Source organism: Rana temporaria, chromosome 9 (genome assembly GCF_905171775.1).
Source record: "Rana temporaria chromosome 9, aRanTem1.1, whole genome shotgun sequence".
NCBI classification, from domain to species: Eukaryota; Metazoa; Chordata; class Amphibia; order Anura; family Ranidae; genus Rana; species Rana temporaria.
The window spans coordinates 113,483,800-113,508,568 of record NC_053497.1 but is presented as its reverse complement, the minus strand read 5'-3'; the positions used below and the strand labels follow the sequence as shown (position 1 = coordinate 113,508,568).

The 24,769-nt window shown below is 42.0% G+C and overlaps 1 protein-coding gene across 3 annotated transcripts in view; it reads left to right on the top strand.

Annotated features, from left to right (window-relative positions):
- Nucleotides 1–240: 240 nt before the first annotated feature.
- Nucleotides 241–24,769, top strand: part of LOC120913867 — a 36,188-nt gene continuing 11,659 nt past the window's right edge. For all 3 annotated transcript variants that reach the window (XM_040324170.1, XM_040324171.1, XM_040324169.1), the window contains exons 1-2: nt 241–333; nt 22,709–22,799. The gene's annotated coding sequence lies outside the window, so the exon portion shown is untranslated. The remainder of the gene's footprint in view (nt 334–22,708; nt 22,800–24,769) is intronic.

Sequence of the window (24,769 nt, the reverse complement as noted above, 5' to 3'; positions counted from 1 at the left end):
CAAAATGAATAAAACAGTTTTGCTAAGAGGCAATGTTCCCGGCATGAATTGTGGAGAACCTCTGCACTTCTAGGCCTCACGGGCCCGACAGTCCTCTATGGCTGCTACTACTTTCACTTTTCTTCTGCACAGGCTCTCCAATTAACCTAAACTGCAGAATGACAACAAAAAAATGTGCTTCTTGTGTGTTTACAGACAATCTGGTGTTAGGAAACCATTACCATGCACTCTGATCACCTGTGGGCGGGGTCACCTGCCTGCACTCACCTGAGTGGGTGTGTCGTCAGCACCTATGACAGGAGACAGCTCAGTGTCAGCTCTGATGTTGCTGGGGTAAGTCCTATGCTGCACTCTTCCCTGTTACTACTTCTGAACATAGATCAGAGCTGGAAGACCGAAATATATAAATGTAGAATGTATGAAAATATAGACAAACTTTTTATTATTTAGTAAAGCCCTGACAACTAGGGGTCTGCACATATATTAGGAAACCAGTGCCAGGCTCCAGACATTGGGCAGGAAGAGGGCATCATTCTTTACCTTACAATGGAAACATAATAGGATATTCTATAATGATATGCAGTATAAAGGCACAGCTCATTTTGGGAGGACATTGCCTCCTATTGATGTCAGCTTTCACCTTTTCTGCAGAGCGCTGAGGTTCTGCTGTTTAAATCTGATGTTTCTTAGTAAGATAATTGCTTTTTGTTTTATTACATTTTGCTGCTAAGTGATGATACATATGTGTGTGACTTGTAGATTTTGATGCAAAAGTTATTTTAAAAGTCACTGCTGTGTTAGGATTAATTCACACCAGTGCGTTTTTTTTTTCATGCTTTTTACAGAAACGCAGGACTTTATTTATTTATTTTTTTTTAACATGGATTCCTATGGAACACGGCCACATCAATGCATTTTTGTGTCTCTGCGTTTTTGAAAAGGGCCAGGGACTTTTTTTTATATTTTTTTTAATGCAAAACCGTGCTGTTTTTGGGCTAATAGACTTCTATGGAGAAGCTGCAGAAAAGCATGCAGTGCAATTTTACTGCATTTTTTTGCTATGACGTTTTTTTATCTGCAAAAAAAATAAATAAAATGAGCATAAAATCCGCAAATTGTGGCAGAATTGTGGTAAAAAAAAAAAACACTGCAAAAAGCACAGCAGAAACACTCAAAAGCAAACTGCATAGGAGTGAATGGAGCCTAAGTAAAGCTCTTCCACATTTACAGCGATAAAGGTAACCACAGCTCCCCCCTCAAGTCAAGTATATTGTACTGTTCTGTATGCCGTCTCTTTTCCTATACTCAAGACTAATTGGGGACAGAGTAACTGTTGTCATATATATTTATTGCAAGATATTGCTTGTACCAAAGCGATGACATCACTGTTCATTAAACAGGGCTCCACAGGAATGGCACAGGTATGCCGTTCCTACAGAGCGCATGCTTCGGTGGTGTCACCGGTGCATTCACAAGTAAATATCTCCCAAACAGCGCACGTTTAAGGGATATTTACTGTACCTATAGGTAAGCCACAGTATATGGTATATGCTTACCTATAGCTAAACATCAACAAATGGAGTTTACTCCCACTTGAAGTCTGAACAAAGGGGGGGGGTTCTCATAAAAACAAAATATGTACACATATGCTTCTTTGCGCATTTAAATGCATCTATATGCATCAATTTTACAGATCATTACGCAGTAAAAAAATTACGGTCGTGTAAATTAGGTCTTTACACTTTTTGAAGTCTCTTGAAATCTTTTTCAAAAACTGTTTAGGAATAAGATGTTGTTTTATATATGGAGTCTGCCAGTGGTGGGAAAAGTCACCAAAGAAACTAAATTTTTAGGCCCCGCATTCAACTGCTCACCAAATAAAAAAATAATTTACTGTGTATCAATTGACAGAGGGGTCCCAGCACCTATCTGACTCACGTTTAGTAGAAACAAACCCCAAAGTCCCACAGGGCTCTTGTGCAGCCTTGCAATCTGCAGAGATTGTATGCCCACCTTGGTATCTATATAAATGAGTTTGCATTCTGAGCATCTAACGTCCTGTCTTATTTCTGGATAGCTAAGGACAGGGAATGCTGAGAGTTGCAGTAGCTGTAGCACTGACTGAGCCCTTTAGACCTTTAATATCTCCATCCTGACACAGAGCAATTCATGCTACTTACCTTGTGCACTAACATAATAGTTTGTGCTACCCACTGAAAGAAACTGCTGGGATCTATAGTTCAGTCAGAGGACGAAACCAATGTCTAATCTTTCCTAAAATAGATCCAAGAATGCTCACCGTGACACTGGCTCTAAAGCCTCATACACACGATCCGATTGTTGGCAGGGGATTGTGTGATGACAGACTGTTGGTCTAAAATCTGACCGTTGGTACGCTCCTTCAGACAATTGTTGGCCAACAAATGTTGGATGGCAGGATGTCCAGATTTCCGTATCGTCTGTAAAAAAAAAAGTCCATCACACAAGTCCAAAGTAGAAACAAGCATGCTTGGAATCAATGTTCACGCAACACGACATTAGCAGAAGGTGCTCAAAGGGTGGCGTTCAAGAGCTGAAATTCCACCTAGTGCGTCACTACGTTTGTGTTTGTTGGCCGACAATTGTGTGCCATTAGTATGCAAGACAAAATCTAGGCACACGCCCTTTTGACAAAAGGCCAATGCCTGGTTGGCCAAAAATCAGATTGTGTGTACGAGTCCTAAGGCCTGGTTCACACCTATGCATTTTTTTGTGCGTTTTCAGATCATTTAACACGGTTTCCTATGGCTGTAGTTCACATTTGTGCATTTTATGGAAAGGGCTAGGGACTTTTTCTGGTTTTTGGTTCCATAGACTTCAATGGATGAAAAACGTGTTTTAAAAAAGCAAAACGCAAAATGCACCCGGAATATGCAAACTGCAACCTGCAAAGGTGTGAACCAGGCCCAAAGGGTGATTTAATTATTTTGCAGTTTCACGATTATGTGTTGCCCTTGGGGTAATTCTCTTTAGTTCAAAGGATATTTCCATCCATTACGATGAATTCAGAATAACAAATGAAAGCTTTGGTAATTATTATGTGTGAAATAAAACAAATCCTAGGATATAAAATATTACGTGATGGAGGGGCGTGGCTTGACCTGGCTTGAGGATGGCTGCTTAACTCCTTGGCTCCCGCCGCTACGGCTCATCTTTTGATCGCCGGAGGGTAATTAATCGCGATTTCTACACAACTACTATCCTATTAGATTCTCAAGATACTACTGATCTTAGTGATCGATTTTTGAAAAAGCGATTATCGATTTCGGAATCACAATCAGCGATTTGTTGCAGCCTCATTGACAATATCTAGAGGCCCTCACTTCGATATCAGTCAGAGCTTTTATCCCCTGTTTTGATTGAAATTGAAAATTGATTCCAGAATGGCGGCTGATAATATAAAAGAACTACCAAACATTGGATCTCTACAGCCCAGTTTGATGGACCTTAGATCAGTCGCGATTGACATTAAAGAGACATTTAAAGAGTCATTGTCCGCAGCTATAGCTGAACTGCGTATCGACATACGCGACATTGCTGTTAGAGTGCAGGACGTTGAAGTAACTACCGCTCAACATGACACGGTGCTTCGCCGTATGGCTTTTAAAATGGATACCCATACACTTCAATTGAGAGACCTCCAACGTCACACTGAGGACTTGGAGAACAGAGGACGAAGACACAACATTCGTGTTAGGGGACTCCCTGAGGAAATTGATTTCGACCACCTACTTGGATGTGTTACCGAACTATTTAATGGAATTCTAGGTAAACCCCCCCAGTCCTTAATAGGGATGGAACGTTTCCATAGAGCCCTTAGACCGAGGAGGAAAGACACTGACCCCCCTAGAGATGTGATTTGTTGCTTGATTGACTATGGGCTAAAGGAAGAAATTCTTAGAAACGCCAGACTAAAATCCAATCTCTCTTATAATGGAGCGCGTATACAGATTTTTCAGGATCTGTCCAGCATTACCCTAAAGAACAGAAGAGACCTTAAGCCACTACTTGAGATTCTACGTAGCAAGGGCATTGTTTACAGGTGGAAGTTCCCCTTTGCACTTTCTGCTACGCACCAGGGCCGCACTGCCCTATTAAAAGTACCTGAGGACCTCAAACCCTTCTGTGACGCACTTTCTTTACCGTTGATTGATGTCCCTGACTGGTACGCGGAGTTCCGTCACGCACACAAGAAGAAGGACCCTGGATCATCCGACGCTATGGAAACACAAGCTGCAAGAATGCGTAGGAGGCGCTCTCCCTCTACTGACAGGAGCTCTCTTACATCACGCGGACCGCAGGCTGAACCAACCAGCTCTCCCTGCTCACGAAAGTCACGCTGCAAGTAATGAAGAACAGCGCTGTTCGTTCTGCCTGTGTCCCGTAGGACTGTTTACCTATTGTCTGACTCATATGTCAGTATGATACTTTTATTTTGTTCACATGTGCAGATTTATGCCTAAACTTTCTTCACCTTGTTATCTAATTGTTGCTGAGTGTTATCATCCCCACAGTAATGCTACATTCTATGCTCTGTGTTTAACACATAGACCATAGTTGTTTTTCCTTTTAGGATTTCTTGTTTACACACAGGGAAAATTTTATTTATCTCTTCTAACTAATTGATACAATGTTCTCTTTTCCTTTTTTGAAAGATTTAATAATATTGTTACATCCTTTTGTATCCATTAGCATACTAGTTAATTTCTTATTGTTTGCTGAAAATGTTTGCACGCACTATTTCTATGAGTGGTTAAAACCCAGGACTTTTATTTTAATCTCCTGTATTTTAAACCTATTGTTATCTGGATACTCTTTACTCAGTCTCCTCTATGGTTTAGCAAAACAAAATAATCCTACACTGCTGAGATATTTTTCCTTTTTTATATGTCTCATTTACTCTGATTTTGCTTACACATAGAGGCTGATTTCTTCACTCACGCTAGATTAAATATTTATATGTTCCAATATCTGGGTAAGTTTTCATTGTATACAATTCCACCGATGTCTGCCGGCTCTACTTTTGTTATCTTTTATTGCCGCATAGTAATTTATATCTTATTCATTTACTTATTGCATCACATTATTTACTTTCCTCTTCATATCCTTGCTGTTTTCACGTTTTTTTTTTTTTTTTTTGATCTTACAACAACCTCTCCTTTATTATACCTATATTTTTTTTTTTATATATACCGTGGCGGCGGGATATAGGTCCTTTATTTTAGTCTCTTCTCGATCCGGGCTCTCCAACCCCTCTCAGTAATAGGGTGGTGGGCATTGCCGTCCTTGATTGCATTCCCACTACTTTGTTCTGGACCAAACCTTTGTAATATTTACGGTTAAGAAAACATATCGGTTTTCTCCGTGGTTTTTTTTTTTTTTTTCTTCGGTTTTTTTTTTTTTTTCCCCCTTTTTTTTTTAAATATTTTTTTTTTTTTTTTTTTTCCCTCCTATTGTGTACAATTCATTACTCTTAAGGTCAAATGTCACAGCCAAACAACAACAATTCGAATTCCTCACAAACTATCAATTTGTACTCTTTAAATGTTAAGGGCCTCAATATCCCTGAGAAGAGGTCGAAACTATTTTTATTGCTACGTAAAGCTAAAGCAGATATTGTTTTTTTACAGGAAACCCATTTTAAGTCCGACAATATTCCAAATTTTCACAATAATCTGTACCCTGTTGATTATCACGCCACTAATCCGGATTCCAAATCAAAGGGGGTTTCAATCTTTGTTTCTAAACACTGCCCATTGCGAGTCCAGGATTCCTTAATTGATCCTGGAGGTCGTTATATTTTTTTGAAAGGTACTCTTTACAACAAAGACATTACCTTAGCTAACATTTACGTCCCGAACAAAAAACAAGTCCCTTTCATCAGGGACACTTTCGACGCTCTCTTCCATTTCCAATCTGGTATGTTAATATTAGGTGGAGATTTTAATGTGACTCTGGATCCTTTAATTGACTCTTCTTCTGGTACCTCCACTTTGCCATATTCCGCTCTTCGTTCAATTAAAAACTTGCTTAAAGACTTTACACTCCATGACACATGGCGCACTTTACATCCTAAGGCCAAAGATTACACTTTCTTTTCTCCACCTCATAATAAATACTCCAGGATTGATTATTTCTTCTTGAACCAGACAGAACTTGACTCATTAATCTCAGCGTCCATTGAACCTATGATCCTTTCTGATCATCATCCAATAACACTTTCCATTACTCTCTCCAATAAACCAATTAATTCTTTTATATGGAGGCTTGATAATTCCCTCCTTAACAACCCTGAAAATGTAGAATTGATTACTTCTCACCTAACCCATTTTTTTAGAGAAAATGATTCCTCTGAAATACAACCTCTGAACCTATGGATGACTCACAAATGTGTCATTAGAGGCTTACTCATTTCCCTGGCTTCAAAGCGTAGAAAGGCTCACCGAGCTCACATAGCTGCTCTGACTGACCGTATTCGTATACTTGAAAACAAACACAAACAGTCGTTAGCGATTGAAGCATATAATGAACTTCTTCATGCCAGAGAGCTTCTACTTGAGGAATTGAATAAAACAACCAAACGTAAATTTATGCTGTCCCATAAGCTTTTCTATGAATTTGGCAACAAATCCGGGAAATTGCTAGCTAGAGCCCTGAAAAATAATAAATCTAACACGACTATTCACTCCATATCTGACCCCTCAGGGAAAAAATTTCACTCTTCCACTGATATTGCTGCACAATTTAAGATTTTTTACTCAAACCTTTATAATATTTCTGCTGACCAGAGTTTCGACCATTCCACACGTAGAAAACAATTGATCACAGAATTTTTAGTAACTCACAGCCCTAATCCCATCACTAAAGAGGAGGCCGAATATTTGGACCGCCCACTGGAATGGGATGAATCTAAATTTGCCCTTAAACAGCTGAAAACTGGCAAATGTCCTGGTCCGGATGGTTTGAGTGTAGGCTACTATAACACCTTCACAGATATTGTGCTCCCTTATTTTTTGAAAACTTTCAACTCAATCCCAGATCAACCTCTCAACAACAACAGGGATCTTCTTGAGGCACACATCACGATGATTCCTAAACCTGGTAAAGACACACTTTTAGTCTCTAACTATAGGCCCATTTCCCTCCTTAATGTTGATTTGAAACTTTATGCTAAAATTTTATCAAATAGATTATTGCCATTAATCCCTAATTTAGTTTCTTTGGACCAGGTTGGTTTTGTCCCTGGACGTGAATCTAGAGACAATACCCAAAAGGCCATCAATATCCATCATTGGCTGACGAGACACTCTACACCTGGATTCTTCCTCTCCCTCGACGCGGAGAAAGCATTCGACAGGGTTGCTTGGGACTATATGGCTGAATGCCTGAAAGCCCTTGGGATTGGTGACCGCATGTTACGTTACATTCTTACTCTTTACTCCTCTCCCACTGCTAGAATAAAAATTAATGGATGCCTGTCGGAGGCTTTCTCCGTGTCGAACGGAACCCGCCAGGGATGTCCTCTGTCTCCAATCATATTTGTTTTAACTCTGGAACCTATCCTTAGGAGAATTCGATCTAATCCCAGCATTAAAGGTGTTGATATCAATGACAAACTATACAAATTAGCAGCCTATGCAGATGACATCCTGCTCTTTTTAACGGATCCTGTTAATACTATACCTAATCTAATAAAGGACTTTTCAATTTTCTCTTCAATTTCCAACTTTCAAATCAATTTTAATAAATCCAGAGCTTTAAATATCACTCTGCAGAATGATGTGGTTTCCCTGTGCAAACGTATATTCCCATTCATATGGGAAACGCATTCGCTAACCTATTTAGGCATACGCATACCCATTCTACTAAAGGACTTATATTCCTCTAACTTTCTACCTATGCTTAAATCTATTCAGGATGACCTCCTAAAATGGGACAAAAACCTTTTTTCATGGTTTGGAAGAATAGCCATAATCAGGATGAATATCCTCCCCAGATTACTCTATCTTTTGCAAACCATCCCGATTAAATTGCCAGCTTCCTTCTTTAAATTATATAAAAAATTGTGTTCAAAATTTATTTGGGATTCCAACCAACCCAGGATTAAGTGGGATACTCTACTCAACCCTAAACTGTTAGGTGGGGTAGGTTTACCAAATATACAAAAATATTATTGGTCTTGCCATTTGTCCCGTGTTATTGATTGGCACATTCATAAGAAGACCAAAGATTGGATTGATCTTGAGGGACTTTCTTCTAAAATTCCTTTATATCACCTTCCTTGGACGAACCCCCGTAATATACCCCGAGGCAATAGCTCGCACCCCCTTACTGGTCCCACGTTACAAGTCTTTAGGTTAATATGTGCTAAATTTGACATATCGTCTTCCCCGGGCCCAATGACACCTTTCCCTATAATCCCTAATCTTTTTTCTGAATCCGCTGTATCCATCTCCATAGATCCTACTTTATTTCCTTCATTAAGAGCGGAACTCTTTTTCAAAGATGGTAAATTTTTGACTTACGACGCATTTTGTCTTACTTTCCCGAACCTCACTATTTCTAAAATGGACTATGAGATTATGCTAAATTCTATTTCAAACTCTGGTTCTCTTTTGACTTGGAACAGGCCTAAAACCCCCTTTGAAATGTTATGTGTTAGTAATAGCCCGCAAAGACATCTCATATCGAAAACGTACTCACTATTATTTTCTGATGTTGATCTTGAAATGGATGAAAAAGTTCAATATTGGGAAAGGGTTCTTGATATACACATATCTACCAACGAATGGCGTCACATTTTCACATTCATCCATAAGGGCTCTCTGAATGTTCTCACTCAAGAAAACGGTTATAAAATATATTCCAAATGGTATAGAACACCTAATGTTATTCACAAATTTAGCCCTTCCACTTCACCTACCTGTTGGCGTTGCAAGTCTGCTTTGGGTACTCTCATACATATTTGGTGGGAATGCCCAATCATACAAACATTTTGGAAAGAGGTTTACCGTATTATTCCCCTAATCACTACTTACTCTCCGAACTTCACCGCTGCCCAATTCTTATTACATCATACCTCACTACCCTACCACGTTTATAAGAATTCCATAGTATTACATTTGATTAATGCAGCAAAGCTCTGTATCCCAACACATTGGAAGGACACCTCTCCTCCTAGCATTTCAGAATGGCTTCAAAGAATTAAATGAATAGCGGAAATGGAAGATCTGATTCTTCAATCATTGGACTCTCCCTCTAAATTTCAAGATAAATGGAAATGTTGGATACGCTTTACTGACTCTACAGAGTTTCGTAACTTAACCCATCGCCCTGCTTCTGACTGAGACTACCCTGACCTTTTATATGACAAATTACCGAGACTCCCTATCCCCCCCCCCCTTTTTTTTTTTTTTTTTTTTTCTTTTTTCTTCTTTTTCTTTTTATGTTTTGCTTGGTGATTCTTATTTGGAAAATAGTTATTAAACAATTATTATCCATTCCTGATAGAATTTTCCACTTGTTATCATCAGTTATGAAAAACAAAGAGATATGTATTCTCTTGACTTTTGTTGTTCCGTGGATATTTTTAATTCACTTCATTCATTCGTTCTGTTATTTATCTTGATGTATTAATAGATGTTTTTTGCTTTATTGTACAACCTATTTTAAAATTCCAATAAAATCTTTAAACAAAATATTACGTGATGTGTAAATAAAAACACAAAAACATGCACATACGGCGTGAAAAATTAAACAAGTCTGGTATGTAAAATCTTTCTGGATTATGAAGAAATTACTGTTATGTTTTAGGAAGTGAATTTCTTTAGTTCATTAAAGTCAATTCAGAGTAACACATGAAAGGTTTAGTAAATTTGTTGTGGGAAATAAAACTAATTTGGAATGTTAAATACTATGTAAAAAAAAGTGTGTAAATACAATTATTATTATTTATACAGGATTTACATAGTGGCAACACGCAGCGATATACAATATAAAGGGGGACAGTACAATTACAATACAGAAGGAGTAAGAGGTAAAAATAACACAAAAATGTGTAAATATTAAACAAATGAAACAATACTGGGGCATGAAAACACTATGAATTGCAATGAAACTACTGTTATATTTTGGGAAGTGATGTAAAAAAAAATCATTAAATTAATTAAAACTAATTTAGATTAACAAATGAAAGTTTTAGTAAATATTATGTAAGAAATAAAAAAAATCTTGGATAATAAAGATACTAAGTACTAAAACTGCTACATATCAGGGAAAACATGAATCTAATATAGTTGAGATGAGGTGGTGTATTTTCAGTGCCTTGATGGTTTATTTTCGTAGCGAAAAGCCAGAATAAAATACTCTGATACACAGAGAGACTTCCCATAGTCAGGAGACAATATAATGGGTTACCAAAGGCTATACCAAAAAAGATTGGAGATTGAAAACGAGGAAAATAAAAAAAAAAATCAGGCAGAAAAATGTGTCTGCCTCCCCTTTGTTTTGCTTTTTTTCTTAAACCGTAGTGACCGTATCTTAGAAAAATACGAGTTCAAGACTGAACAAACCTGTTTTTGTAAATTAGAAGAGAAGAAGCTGGGACAGCCGCACTCCAAAAACTTTCTTTTTAATACAACTGGTCCCAAAAATAGAGAACCTGTTCTCTATTTTCTCATCGGGAGATTCTTGCCAATTGTTTTCCTGCCTAGAAACCCGAGCGTGTGTATACTTGCCTCTCCATGGAAACCTGTGCATGCTCAAAATGACTTCAACACAGCATGCGCGGTAGCTTCCAAGGCATAGGTAGGGTGAAGCAAGATGGCGGTGACGGCATCGAATGTGACGAGCGCATGCTCGTCGTAGTCGATGACGTCACCGCATTCATGCCATTCAAAAGAACGGCGGTTCTTTTGAATGGTGTGTCTGTACACTCGGCCGGCAAGAGATTCTTGCCAAGAATCTCGTCAGGAAACGCTGTACGCGCGATGTCCCGTAATTGGACACATGGCAGTCTACGAGCCGTTCCACTGGAGACTCTGTTTGAGTTGACTGCACGGTAGACGTGCAGCGTCATGACGCAGAGTGGTCCCTTTGGGTCCACACAGGATGTTGTTTCTTCATGCCCGCGCTTTCACCATTGGTTGCCAGGCCTGCACTGTGATAGTGTTTGACCTGGATAATGTTCGAGGCTGGGTTGTGAGTGGATAGGAGCAATCACATGACCTTCACACCCGATTTTCGCTGGCTTTTTCATATGTTTCTGATCATGTGTATATTTTAGGTGCTTCCGGGTACACACAGTGAGTCATCACTAACCTGGAAGTGTTTTATAGTGTCTTATGTCATTGGTTCCTGGTTTGTGAGTTGGAGCTTAGCATATCATTTGACTGGCTCCCCTCCAATCACAGGCCGTAGCATTGAGATCTTGACTGATTGGTTAATTATTGGTTTATACTTTTTATATGTGCAATATGGGGGAACAGGTAGATGCCCCAGTAGCATCGGGCTAGGTACACCGCTCCCCATATTGCTGTTATACAATGATCACTTTTTACCTGTATGTTGGTATTTTACAAATAAAACCCCATCCTTTTTTTGACCTGCACCATTGGAAGCCCCTTTTTCTTTTCTTTCATGTTCTGTGGACGTGAGTTTTTTTTCAGTTCTTCCATTTGGCCATTTGTTCCTCAGTTAGGGCTATTACCATAAAGAACCCATAAAGAACCCACCGAATGCTTTTGGATTGTCCTTGGACCCTTTGTGTCATTCGGTTCTCCCATAAGATTGGGATATCCATGTCCGACTGAACACTGGTCGTGAGCAACTGGGTCCACCGGTTCCATTTGTGGCTACCTCCATTCAGATCCCAACAAGAAATGCCTGGAGTGCCTCTGGATCGTGCCGACCATCCGGTCCACCCATTGATTGTGAACACATATGCCTGATTGATCTTTTGTCTCCCCAGTTTTTCACCCCAAAAAAATGGGGAGAAGAAAGTTTATGATGTCTACAATTCATTGGTTTGTGTACATTGCAGAATATTATTATAATTCTGTTGCAAATTCCTACCTTTTTATTGCTGTTCTGAACAAACTTTTTCATTATGATTCCTGGCAGAGAAAGGTTTAGCTCATTAACCACCTGGTGAATCAGGGCTGTAGATGAAGGCTTCAGTCTCCCTCTAACAGTGGTTAACCCATTGGGGTTTGTTACTAAGCAAAGTATTTTACTGCATTTAATTATTTTTATGTGCTGGTTTGTTAAATGGCAGGCAAAACCCTGTAGAAAAGTTATCTATTGGTAATTACCAGTCTCCGAACAAACAGCCCTCTTCAGGCTTTTCAATAAAGAAGACATGGATGAACATAGCTGCATAGCTGTATGAGTCTTGCTTTACATGGTTATATGTTCTGCCAATGACCAGTCGAATAGCCTTCCTAATAGCTAGGAAGATGTGGAGGAACATGACTGTGTGAATCTTACTTTGATTAAGCAACCAGAGATGAGGCTGATGATACCTAACAGGTTGTCTTATTTATTAATCAAGTGGCCAATACACCTAAAGGGGTTGTAAAGGAAAAAATGTTTTTCCCTAACTAGCTTCCTTTACCTTAGTGCAGTCCTCCTTCACTTACCTCATCCTTCGATTTTGCTTTTAAATGTCCTTATTTCTTCTGAGAAATGCTCACTTCCTGTTCTTCTGTCTAACGCAACACCGTAATGCGAGGCTTTCTTCCTGGTGTGGAGAAAGCCTCTTGAGGGGGTAGAGGGCGAGCAGGCAAGTCAGGACACTCTCTACTTTGCAGATAGAGAAAGAAGATGTGTGTTAGTCGGTGTCCTGACTCTCCTATTCCTGCTATTGTATTTTAGGCCATATCATGTCTCAGATTGAGCCATAGAAATCGCTTCAATCCAGCAGCTCAGGTAGGCACAGTTTAACTCTCGCTCCCATTCAAGTCAGGTTTCTGGACCAGTGGCCTAAACTTGTGTTTGAAGAAACTAAATCATCTGCAATGTCATTCCCTTCTGATGACTTAGTGGCTGGTGGGTGTAGTAAGACACCAGCAAAGTAGTAGGGGAGCTCTACTTCAAGAGCAATGGGCTCAGGGCTAATGGTCTTTTTCAAGGGTCCAAGATGGTTTTTCAATGTCCTGGAGTTGAGAACGGCATTTCAGGCTCTTAGCCTTCAGTCACCTCATCCGGGATAAGCCTGTCCTGGTAAAGTTGGCCAGCATAACGACTGTGACTTACATCAGGAAACAAGGCTTGGTCTCTACCTTCTGAAGGAGGTTTCTCTTATTCTAGAATCCGCCCAAGTCAATCTTCTGCAGCCTATGTGCCTGGTCAGAAGAATCTTCAGGCAAACTATTTGTTCAGGACAACAATGAATGGTTCAGACTACTGTGAGTCTTTTGAGAACTAACAGAGCTTGGTATTTTTCTTCCAGAGGTAGACCGCTCACATCCCCAGTCAACATCAAGTTGCTGAAGTTTCATTCCGGGGCCCAGAATCCGCAAGCAATCGGGGTGGAGTTGCTGACCGCAGAGTGGATCTCCAAGACAGCTTATGCCTTTCTGCTACTCTGTCTGAATCTCTGCTTCCAGCTGAGGTGAGGGAAGCGGACAGTTCTGGTGATGATCCCAGATTGGCCTAAGGGGCCTTGGTACCCTCTGCTCATCCTTATGAGTGTCAAGGGTTGACTCCCTCTGCCTGTAGGATCGAATCTTCTCCAAAGTCCCATTCATGCAACAACCGACAGGCTCAAGCCGATGGCCTGGGTCTGGAGAGGCAGATGGATTTTGAATGCTTTGTGAAGATTGTGAATATTCTTACGAAAACAAGAAAGGACTAATTAAAAAAAAAAAAAAAAACAAGAAAGCGCTAAGCGTGCCTATAGTAGAATATAGCATAAATTCCCAGTATTATTGCTGATCAAGATTCTGTGCTGGACTCTTCAAAAGCCTGTTGTGAAATGCCAGCAGGCATGGCTTGATTAAGGTCTATGCGCAAGTATGCTATAGGCACACATTTAGGCTATCTCTGCCTTCACCGGCATACAGTTGGCATCCAACACTTAATTATACTATATAAGATGCAATTTGGATAAAACCTCAAATTTGTTCCCGAAATTAGATCTCCCATTGTTGTTGGTTGGGTGAAGATGCCTTCAATCACCCTGTGGTACCTCTCACTGAAAACTGCATTACTGGTGGCAATAATATCAGCCAGAAGAGAGCAAGCATTGGTGGCCTTGGGGTTTAAAGAACCCATACTCGTGTACTTCCCAGACAGGGTGGTACTCATGCCAATGATCAAATTTGTGCCTGAACAGACCTTCAGAGTTCATATTACACAAGAGGCTGTCCTCCTACATTCCTTTTGTTGAGTACTCAAGAAATTTATCCCATCGGATGTGGGCCAAGATTTAAAATGTTTGATCAAGGCGACTTCTGCCATCTGGAAGTCGGAGCATCTGTTTGTCATTCCAGGTGGAACACAATGATTTTACTGCTTCCAGCAAGTTTATTGCCTCTTGGTTGGTAAAGCTCATCTCCTTGTCCTACAAGTTGAAAGGGTTTTCTGTGCCAGGAGAATCACTGTACTCTTCACTAGAAGGGTCTCAACCTTGAGAGTGGCAGCGGGCCGAGTGTCTGAAACTATCTGCAAGGCAGCTTTGTGAGCATCAAAATATTCATATTTGTGGATTAATGACAGTTGAGTTTGGCAGAGGCATCCTGGCTTCTGTGTTTTTTTTTTGTTTGTCAGACTTGGAGTGTGTAGCATTATCCCTCCCCTGTTTTGGCTAGCTGTGCTGACATGGAAATTTAATAGAATTTAAATAATTACCATAATTTTCCTTTCCTGACGAGCTTCATGGCAGCACAGATCTCACCCAGCTTGGTAGGACTAATTTACTAGTTAAAGGTGGGCTCAAATTTATATAAGTCCTGGAGGCATGGGGGGGCAGAGCCTTTGCCCAGCTGTGCTGCCATGGAGCTCGTCGGGAAAGGAAAATTACGGTAAGTATTTGAATTACGTTTTCTGCTCATTTGCCTCTCTCCTCCTGTCAGCACAAAAGCTTCCATTTCGTAATGGCTCCCCCACAGCTGCATGTTTTCCTGTGCAAAGAAACGCATAGCACACTTGCCTACAGGGCACATTCACCTACTTTCTGGGAAATGTACATGCTGGGACATCTTTTGACGTTGTCCCAGAATGAGAGTCACATCGCCTCACGGTGGGCAAGTGGTTAATGTAGGTAATGCAATTCAAGCGGAGTGCCACCCATATTTTCATCTTTATATAAATTTTTTCCTTTCTGCTCGATAACAGCATTTGGGGAAAATATATTTTTTACTTGCTGTAGCTGTCTTGTTGCCAAGGGGGCCCTTGTAATCTGCCATTTCTGGGCCCCGACGATGTACGCCATATCCTGCGGAACCTGTGCTCCTGGGAAAATACAGCCCATCTTAAATCTAGTATGCACAAGCCGACTATTGGGCAACATTGGCCAGTTTCTATTGACCTGGCCAGTGGAACCTGCCATTCGGTCCATGTGCACAGCAGCTGGTCTGACAGAAGCCGGCTGTGCGTCTGGCTTCCGTAGAAGGGTTGTGACCGAAAAAAGTTCTGCCAACTGGCTCCCGATAAGCTCTCTCAGCCAATAGCTGAGAGCGCTGACCGCAGTGTTCTGGTGGGGGGCCATCCCCATGTCAGACTACAATAGCACAGTAGGGGAAATTGCTGTACAAACATTGGATTGTTAGTACAGCGGCTCCAACCTGAGTTTCAACCCAACCACTGGGTTGAACGAAAAATAACTAGTAGTATGTACAAGGCTTTACTCAGTGTATACCTCGTCCACAAAATGAGTTGGTGTGAACTAAAGCTTCATACACACTACTGGTTTTTGGCTAAGAGCGCTGACTGGGAGCCGGTCGGCAGACCTTTTGTGGTCATGAGGCCCATTCGGCAGGGCTTCTGCAAGGCTGGCTGCCGTACACACGTGCTGAATGTCTGCTGGTTTCTCTTGAACCGGTCGATGCCAACCAACATTTGGCCCGTGTGTACTAGGCTTAAAACAAGAGGCAAATAAATACCTTTTATCTATGTGTTGGGCAATTCAACACATATGGTGTGAATGGGCCCCTAAAATCACTTGCCAGCTGCCATTCCACTGTCCAATGCGAATGCCCAGTTATGATACGGTCACTGGACAGGACAGGACAGTATTTTCCATACTAGTTGTGCATAATTGCTGTTATTTTACAACAGGATGTGAGGCACAATGCTGTACTCAAACAGTGACTATAAAGCGTCACATTCTCTGAGTGCCCCTTCCAGGGTCTGCCCCTCCTTCCTCCAGGTGGCTTTAGCTGGCAATGACAGCGAGTTACTATGGGTCACCCATGGGAAACGTGAAATGAACAGGGAGGATAAACTTGCCAGGCCAGTTTTACAACCAGTGGATATAAGTTAGAGTTTAACAGTTGGAGGGCGAGTCTCTCATACTGGCTGAGCGCAGTGCGGGTTCGGTGTACACAACACATAAATACATAGGGACAGCGTGCTGACTCTTCAACTGTCAAAACAGTAACTGACAAATCTTCAGTTTCAATCTTTTTACATGGGATCTCTTTTTACCTTTGCATACCTCAGCTTAATCTTATGGCTGTGTGATAGGGTTTGTTGTCACTAGTACATTGCAGTCATGCATGCTTAATGCGGGCTATTGTGTATCTAACATGAGTTACAGTAAGTTACCAAAGCTTTATGTTACACTAAAATCAGATTTGCCACATATCACAGCTAGTAATGAGCCAAACACACCTGGGTTCAGTTTAAGCAGGATTTGGCAAACATGACTTAAGTTCATGCGCTGAATCTGAACTCCATTAAAGTCAATGGGAGCCGAATGTTAAACAGTTTTGGCCATTTGTAAGGGTAATAGGCAATGGATTGTCAAACAAATGGCATGCAGGACTGGGCCCACAATGTCTTTACCCAAAGCCAACTCGTCCCTTGGCTCCGGGTGGAGGCTCCGGCATCTGGCTGGTCCCTGCTGTCTTCTGGAACCTGACTGTCTCCCAGAAGACAGGGGGGGGGGGGGGGAGCCAACCACCAGACATGTAGTAGATCGCTGTGGCTACTGCGGCGATCTTTCGCTGACAGGTATCTGTCCCTCCTCCTAAAAGGTAAATAGGCAGGTCCTCTTAAATATGAGATCTGGGGTCAAAAAGACCTCAGATCTCATATTTAGACCAAAATGCACTAAAAAAATAAAATAAAAATGTTGTCATTTGAAAAAATTACAACAAAAAATGTGCCTTTTAAGACGTATGGACGGAAGTGACGTTTTGATGTCGCTTCCGCCCTGCTATGGTATAGAGACGGGTGGGGGCCATCTTTCCCTCACTCTTCTGCATACCCAGCTAGGAAGAGGACCAGATCACCTCCGCCGAAGGCTCCGGTATGCGGCGGAGGGCGCGGGAGAGAGTGGGAGGGGGACCCCTCTCCCGCCGCCAATGGTGATCTCATGGCGAATCTGCTGCAGAGACCACCATTATCGTTTACAGGACCAATGCCTGAAGAGATGGATATCTCGGTTGTGGCAGCAGCTGCTGCCGTTACCAAGAAATCCCTCTTCAAAAAGAGGACGTATATAGTCGTGCGCTGGTCCTTAAGTTGTTAAAGACCTGGGGTCAGCCCAACTGGGGAGGAGTTGTTGGGTAGAAGAGCAGGAGTGAGAGTGTGGAGGCTGTCGGGGCCCATGGGGAGCTCCACAGTCGGAGGGGGGGGGGGGGGGTTATATCCTAGGCCGGGGGTTGGGTGCATCCAGGAGGAGTGACGAGATACTGGAGGGAGAGGCACATGAGAGAGCAAGGAGAGGACAGTGGGAAAGAACAATTTCAAGAGTCTCCAGGGAGGACAACTGGTCGCGGCCAGGAGGCTGGTGAGCGAACTGGGAGATGGCAGTTTGAGATGGGTGCAGAACCAGAAGAGGACTGTGGAAAGAGGTCTTTGCAGCCAGGTTGGTTGGCAAGTCCTGAAGAGAGCTATCAGAGTGGTAGCTGAATAGAGGACAGTTAGCACCTGAACCATTTCTGCACCACAGGGGCCCAAGGTCTCTGCCCGCAAAAGGCAGTTCATTGAGGTCTGGTTGAAGTAGTGTCAAGCCTACTCATGCGCTGCTAGCTAGTCTGGAGGAGTAACAGTCTGCAGCAAGGGAAGTGCTGGTGGAGCAACGGTGTGCAGCAAGTCATATATATATATATCCCAAGCAAGTTTGCACTGAATATTCCTGAGCATTCCATAATTCCCAAAAAACAAAAAAAACAAAGCTATGGACTGTTCTGTGTCTCAGAGGGATTGAGAGATGGATGCCTGGCTTGGCAGGGTGACACTACATTCAGCAACCCCTATGGGGGCTAGGCTACACATTTATCCTAGAGGAGGGTCTGGTATACATGTTAACCACTTAACCCCCGGACCATATTGCTGCCCAAAGACCAGAGCACTTTTTTGCGATTCGGCACTGCGTCGCTTTAACCGACAATTGCGACGTGGCTCCCAAACAAAATTGGCGTCCTTTTTTCCCCACAAATAAAGCTTTCTTTTGGTGGTATTTGATCACCTCTGCGGTTTTTAGTTTTTGCGCTATAAACAAAAATAGAGCGACAATTTTGAAAAAAAAAATATATATTTTTTACTTTTTGCTATAATAAATATCCCCCAAAAATATAGAAAAAAAATGTTTTTTTCCTCAGTTTAGGCCGATACGTATTCTTCTACATATTTTTCATTTAAAAAAATCGCAATAAGTGTTTATTGATTGGTTTGCGCAAAAGTTATAGCGTTTACAAAATAGGGGGTATTTTTATGGCATTTTTATTAATATTTTTTTTTACTAGTAATGGCGGCAATCAGCGGTTTTTTTCAGTACTGCGACATTATGGCGGACACTTCTGACACATTTTTGGGACCATTGGCATTTTTATAGCGATCAGTGCTATAAAAATGCATTGGATTACTATAAAAATGCCACTGGCAGTGAAGGGGTTAACACTAGGGGGCGGGGGAGGGGTTAAGTATGTTCCCTGGGTGTGTTCTAACTGTAGGGGGGGGTGGCCTCACTAGGGGAAATCACTGATCTTCTGTTCATACATTGTACATTCCTCCCCGACATGACCAGGAGCTGTGTGTTTACACACACAGCTCCCAGTCCCCGCTTTGTAACGAGCGATCGCGTGTGCCCGGCGGCGATCGCGCCCGCCGGGCACGCGCACGGGAGTCGGGGGCGAGCGGGCGGCGTGTGCGCCCCTAGTGGCCTGCGCGAGTGCAGACGTTATACTACGGGCTCTCACGCAGGAGAGCCGACTTGCCGCCGTAAAACGACGGTGGGCGGTCGGGAAGCAGTTAATGCACAAAAAACATCATGTGGTCCCCCCCATAATTTATACCAGGCAATTCAGGTCTGGTATGAATTTTAAGGGGGACCTTGTGCAAAAAAAAAAAAAAAAAAAAAAAAAAAAAAACATTTGTACATAACATTTGGCTCCCGCAAGCAGGCAAATGTAGGGGCATATGTTCGAATGTCCGGACAGCCTTCAGCTCATCCTTAACCACTGCATGCAAATTTTTCACATCATTTCAATGTTCGTATTATTTTGGAGTTCTCCTAACATTCTTGTTGACAACAGTCCCTAGTACAAGCACAGTGGTGGTAAATCTTCCTAATGAGGATTCAGACTACAATAAAAACCTGACAAGAGAATCTAAAATTATTAAATAAATAAAAAAAGATTTTGCTTGAATTTGCTTTAAAAGGCCAGTCCACCCAGAACTGAAATTTCAGTGCTTGGTGGATGCTAAAGAACTCTGCACACCCCTGCTGTGGTCCTCGCCTTCCCAACTGGATTTTTTTTTTATGCTATATAATGGAGAATGTGGCAGGTCTGGAGCACACAAATGCAGGCAGGACATCCAGATGACAAGGGAGATTGAGTTTATTGTTGGGGTATCTGAGACCTTTAGGAAGCCAGGGGCTGACTCGGCCCTCCAGGCTACATCTGTTGCTAAAATTTCACTTTTAGATGAACTGACCCTTCAAGATTAATGTTTTCTTGGGTTCTCCTTTTGAATATACAATATATGAGAACTGCTTTTACTTTTTGCATATGCAGTCATTTATTCCTTCTCAGTGATGGTGCTTTCCTGTTCCTCTCTCCCTTCATGATATTTACTCTAGAGCCTCGTACACACGCACACGAGTAAACCGTGCGGGTGTACGAGGCTTTGAGGTTTCTCGTCAAGAAAACTGCCCAGAATCTAGATGAGAAAAATAGAGAACCTGCTCTCTATTTTCTCGCTGTGAGATTCTCGGCAGTGTTTTCCTGCTGAGAAACCCGAGCGTGTGTATACTTGCCTCTCCATGTTAACCCACGCATGCTCGAAATTTATTTGACGCATGCGCGGTAGCTTTCAAGACATAGGTAGGGTGAAGCAAGATGGCGGCGACGGCATCGAATGTGACGAGCGCATGCTCATCGTAGTCGAAGACATCACCGCGTTCGTGCCATTCAAAAGAACGACGGTTCTTTTGAATGGAGTGTCCATACACTCGGCCGGCAAGAGATTCTTGCCAAGAATCTCGTCAGGAAAAACAACGTTTTTTTTCTGACGAGAATCTGGGCAGTGTGTACAGGGCTTAAGAGTAGAAAATTAACCCAGTCAAGCTTCTTTTTTGTCAAATATCCATCACAAACCAAGCAAACGTAAAAACCTAGGAATTTTCTCTATACACAAATGGACATTGAGACGACACCCCTGCAGCGGGCTAAAGCCTCATACACACTACTAGCTTTTTTTTTTCATTCAACCCAGTAGGTCAGAGCCGCTGTAATAACAATCAGCCAGAACACTTCGGTCAGCACTCTGTCATTGGCTGACAGAGTGCCGGTCTGCAGACATTTTTTGGTCATGACCTTTCGACAGAAGCCGGCTGTACATACAGGCCGAATGTTGACCGGTGTCTACTGAACCGGCCGATGGCAAGTGGAGGAACAGAGGAGTGGAGATCCAGGAGTTTTATCCTATACGCACTATAGGAGGGGTGATTGGATCTGGTGAGTGGGGACCCATGTGGGGGAGCACCCCTAACACTTCAAGAGCACCTGTATTCACCTCAAGATCACTTGCTGTGTTTCACTATTAATTTGCATTGTGAGACTTTTTCACTGGCTTTTGGATATTGACGAAAGGAATCCCAAAAGTGTCATTTATGGGACTTTATATACACCTGTGATTGGACTTTCACTTATTATTGTTTACTTTGTTCACACATTTCCTGTTTTTTATAGACATTTTTTGATATATCTTTGCTTTATATACTTACTTGATACATGTGCACATATATATGACCATAACTTATATATTGTTTCAACCACTTGAGGCACTAGTCAGCAGCTTTGGCTGTCGTATTTATTTTATTTTATTTTTATTCTATTTATTCACCATATTCTCATAAGGAGGTATGGCCAGAGATCTCACTCTTTATGAATAATACTCAATAGACATTTAGGCACCCCAGTATTTAGTTATACAGGTGCACATTTGGTCCTTGGTATCTATTCACACGGATGGTGAGGGATTATCACTTAAGCTTAGGACACAGCACGGTTAAACCCTTTTGCTGATCCCCGTAGCTATTGTGTCCCGGTTAGGCAGCGCCACTACCCTCACTTACCCTTTTTTCCTTCTATTGAACGGGCCGATGCCACCGTAATTCAGCCCGTGTGTACTAGGCTTAAGTGTACAGACTGCTATTTTAGTAAATAGACCCCAAGCTTTCTACGATGCTCATCCCTGTCTGTGCAGTCTTTCGTCAGGGGGACACAACACATGACTGTTTACCAGAAGGCCACTAGAGGGCAAACTTACTAAAATATGTATGAAATGCAGGGATGGAAATATGATACAGCAAGCTCGTTGAAAGTCACATAAAAAAAAAAAAAAAATCTGATGCTCTTTTGCACGCTCATGAGCTGGGAGGCAGTTGGCAATATAGTTACTGTCAGACCTCAGATGCAAAGGTATATGTGACAAAGAAGACACAGAAGCTGCGCCTTTCCGAATAGAATAAAACATTTTTTACACCAATTAAATGTGATTTTTTTTTACCTTTAGATATGTTACCCCAAAAGCCGCACCCGGCAAGACGTGGCAGGATTTTGATTGACTATACACTAGTTTATCTTAATGGCAGCCCTTTGTAGTTGCTAACCTCTACTTCAACTGTTGTATGATCATAAAGACTGGATGCCAACAGTTTGTTTATCCCTGTTTGCAACTGCTGAAGAAATAAGAGATGTGTGAAAAAAAAAAAAATAATGTAGTGCCAAGATCCATTGATTCACTAGACTCCCAGGATCCTGTTCTGTATATTTGCCTTCTAATACACGCATTGGTAAGAATTTTGTGAGTGGGCTCAGAGAGAGGTCAGGGCTGGAACCAAAGAACATTGCTTTTCAACAGGCTCAGATCCAGGACTCTTCAGAAGAGGAGGATAGATGCAGCCACACTGATTTAGTTAGCGGGACGGCCTTGAGCAGAAGATTAATCACACATCAGCCAATTTTAACCTCCCTTTTTTTTTTTTTTGCTATAGATGGAGTCGTAAAGGGTTAGAACATCAGTTGTGTCTGCTTGGAAGATTCACACTCACTATTTGCTCATTATTACCAGGAAAAAAAGTGATGGTAAGTCCAAAAAATGTACAGTTGTTACAGAAACAGGAGGTGAGGGGGAACAGATGGGACAACTGTCTAAGAAAGGATTTCCGCTAACTTTGGAGATCATTTCCGCTAACTTCCTGTTAGCGGAAATGTCAAGAGAAATCTCCCCAGTGGGAACACAATCTGTATTAAAAACATGGATTTTATTCTTTCACTGCCCTATCCCAAATTGCATAAAAAAGACCAGTTTAAGGCAGTCCATACATGAGTCAGAGACTAACCCAATTCCTCAATCTACACATTTGAGATGGATGGGGAAATCACTCCGCAGAACTATTGTATTTTGACAGTGGGGAGACTTCCTCACCCTCAGAATACACTGACCAGCATGGCAGGGAAAATCCAATAGGGAGGTTGTACAGAGGTCAACTGGTGAATAGACTTCTGTACAACCTCCTTGCCGATACATGAATTGATATTCGGCAGTCCCTGCTGAACCAAATGGATTTTAATCCATGTATGGCCAGTTTTAAATCAGTGAAATCTAGCCTGTGAAAAAGAAAAAGGATTTGAGTCTGAGTAAAACACAAGAGTTAAACTTACAAAGAACAAGCCCACCCTTGGCAAAGGTATTTGAATTTACCCATGATTATTCCAGAAGCAATTAACATACTGTAAATGATAAACTGCATGCTGGCCTGGTGCCCAGGCCTTCTGACTTACTGGCTTTAATTATACTAATCTACATTATATCAGATAAGACTTTTATATTAGGTGAAAAGAGTCAACTGAGAGCAATGGTCTGCAACAACATGAATCAAGCAAGCTTCACCTGGAAAATAAATTCCTATTGGTTGATCTTTATCTCATTTAACACAGCAGAGGCATTTTTTTATAGAGGTCTTTTCAAAGAACGTTTAACTGTGTACATCAGTTGCACAATGAGGCTCCATGCACACTGGGCTTAAAAAAATCACCAGTCAGAAAAATAAACTCCCGCTGATATAAAGCGTTTTTGTACAGGAGTTTAGGAGAGCTCAGGAGTGTTTAGCGTTTTTTCTGCCAAAAAGCTCCAATCATTTTTTTTTTCCCTAGGAATAGTGTAATTCAGCACTAGAAATAAATTGAGTAAAATTAAAAAAGCTGCTCCTCATATACAATGATGATTGCAATGGTTGAATGGATAAATAGAGGGCGCTAGACTACAGGTGAGAAACCAAATAAAACCTGTGTGTTCGCTACGGAGGTGGCGACGATCCCAGACGACCCACTACATACCGCATATTGGCGGTGAAGTGTCTGCAGCCCCAGTGTCGGGAGGCACTTTTACAGTAAGAGGCCATTTGGCTTTTCCTTATGTTTTTAAAGTTTTAAATAAAAGCAATATTACGCTATTGGCTTTCCCCTGTTTTTTTTCACATATCCCTATTTGGAACGCCGGGGACGAGGCTACACATCTATTATCCTGTCAACAAGTGTGCAGGCACAATCCTGCTCAAGCCTTTTTGACTATGTTTTTCATTAAAGCGGTTCTCCACCCTAAAGTGAAGTCCCGCTGATCGGAACCCTCCCCCCCTCCGGTGTCACATTTGACACCTTTCAGGGGCGAGGGGGGTGCAGATACCTGTCTAAAGACAGGTATTTGAACCCACTTCCGGCCCGGCATTCAATGCCGGGCAAAAGACCGGCATTGCGTCACATCCCGTCGCCCCCCCCGTTGTGTGCTGGGAACACTCGGCTCCCAGCACACAGCGGGAGCCAATCAGCGGGCGCGGCGCGACTCGCGCATGCGCCGTAGGGAACCGGGCAGTGAAGCCGCAGCGCTTCACTTCCTGGTTCCCTCAGCGTGGATGGAGGGGGGAGCAGAAGGGTGACGAGCGATCGACTGGTCATCTGCTGTGGACGGCGCTGGACTCCAGGACAGGTAAGTGTCCTTATATTAAAAGTCAGCAGCTGCAGTATTTGTAGCTGCTGGCTTTTAATATTTTTTTTTG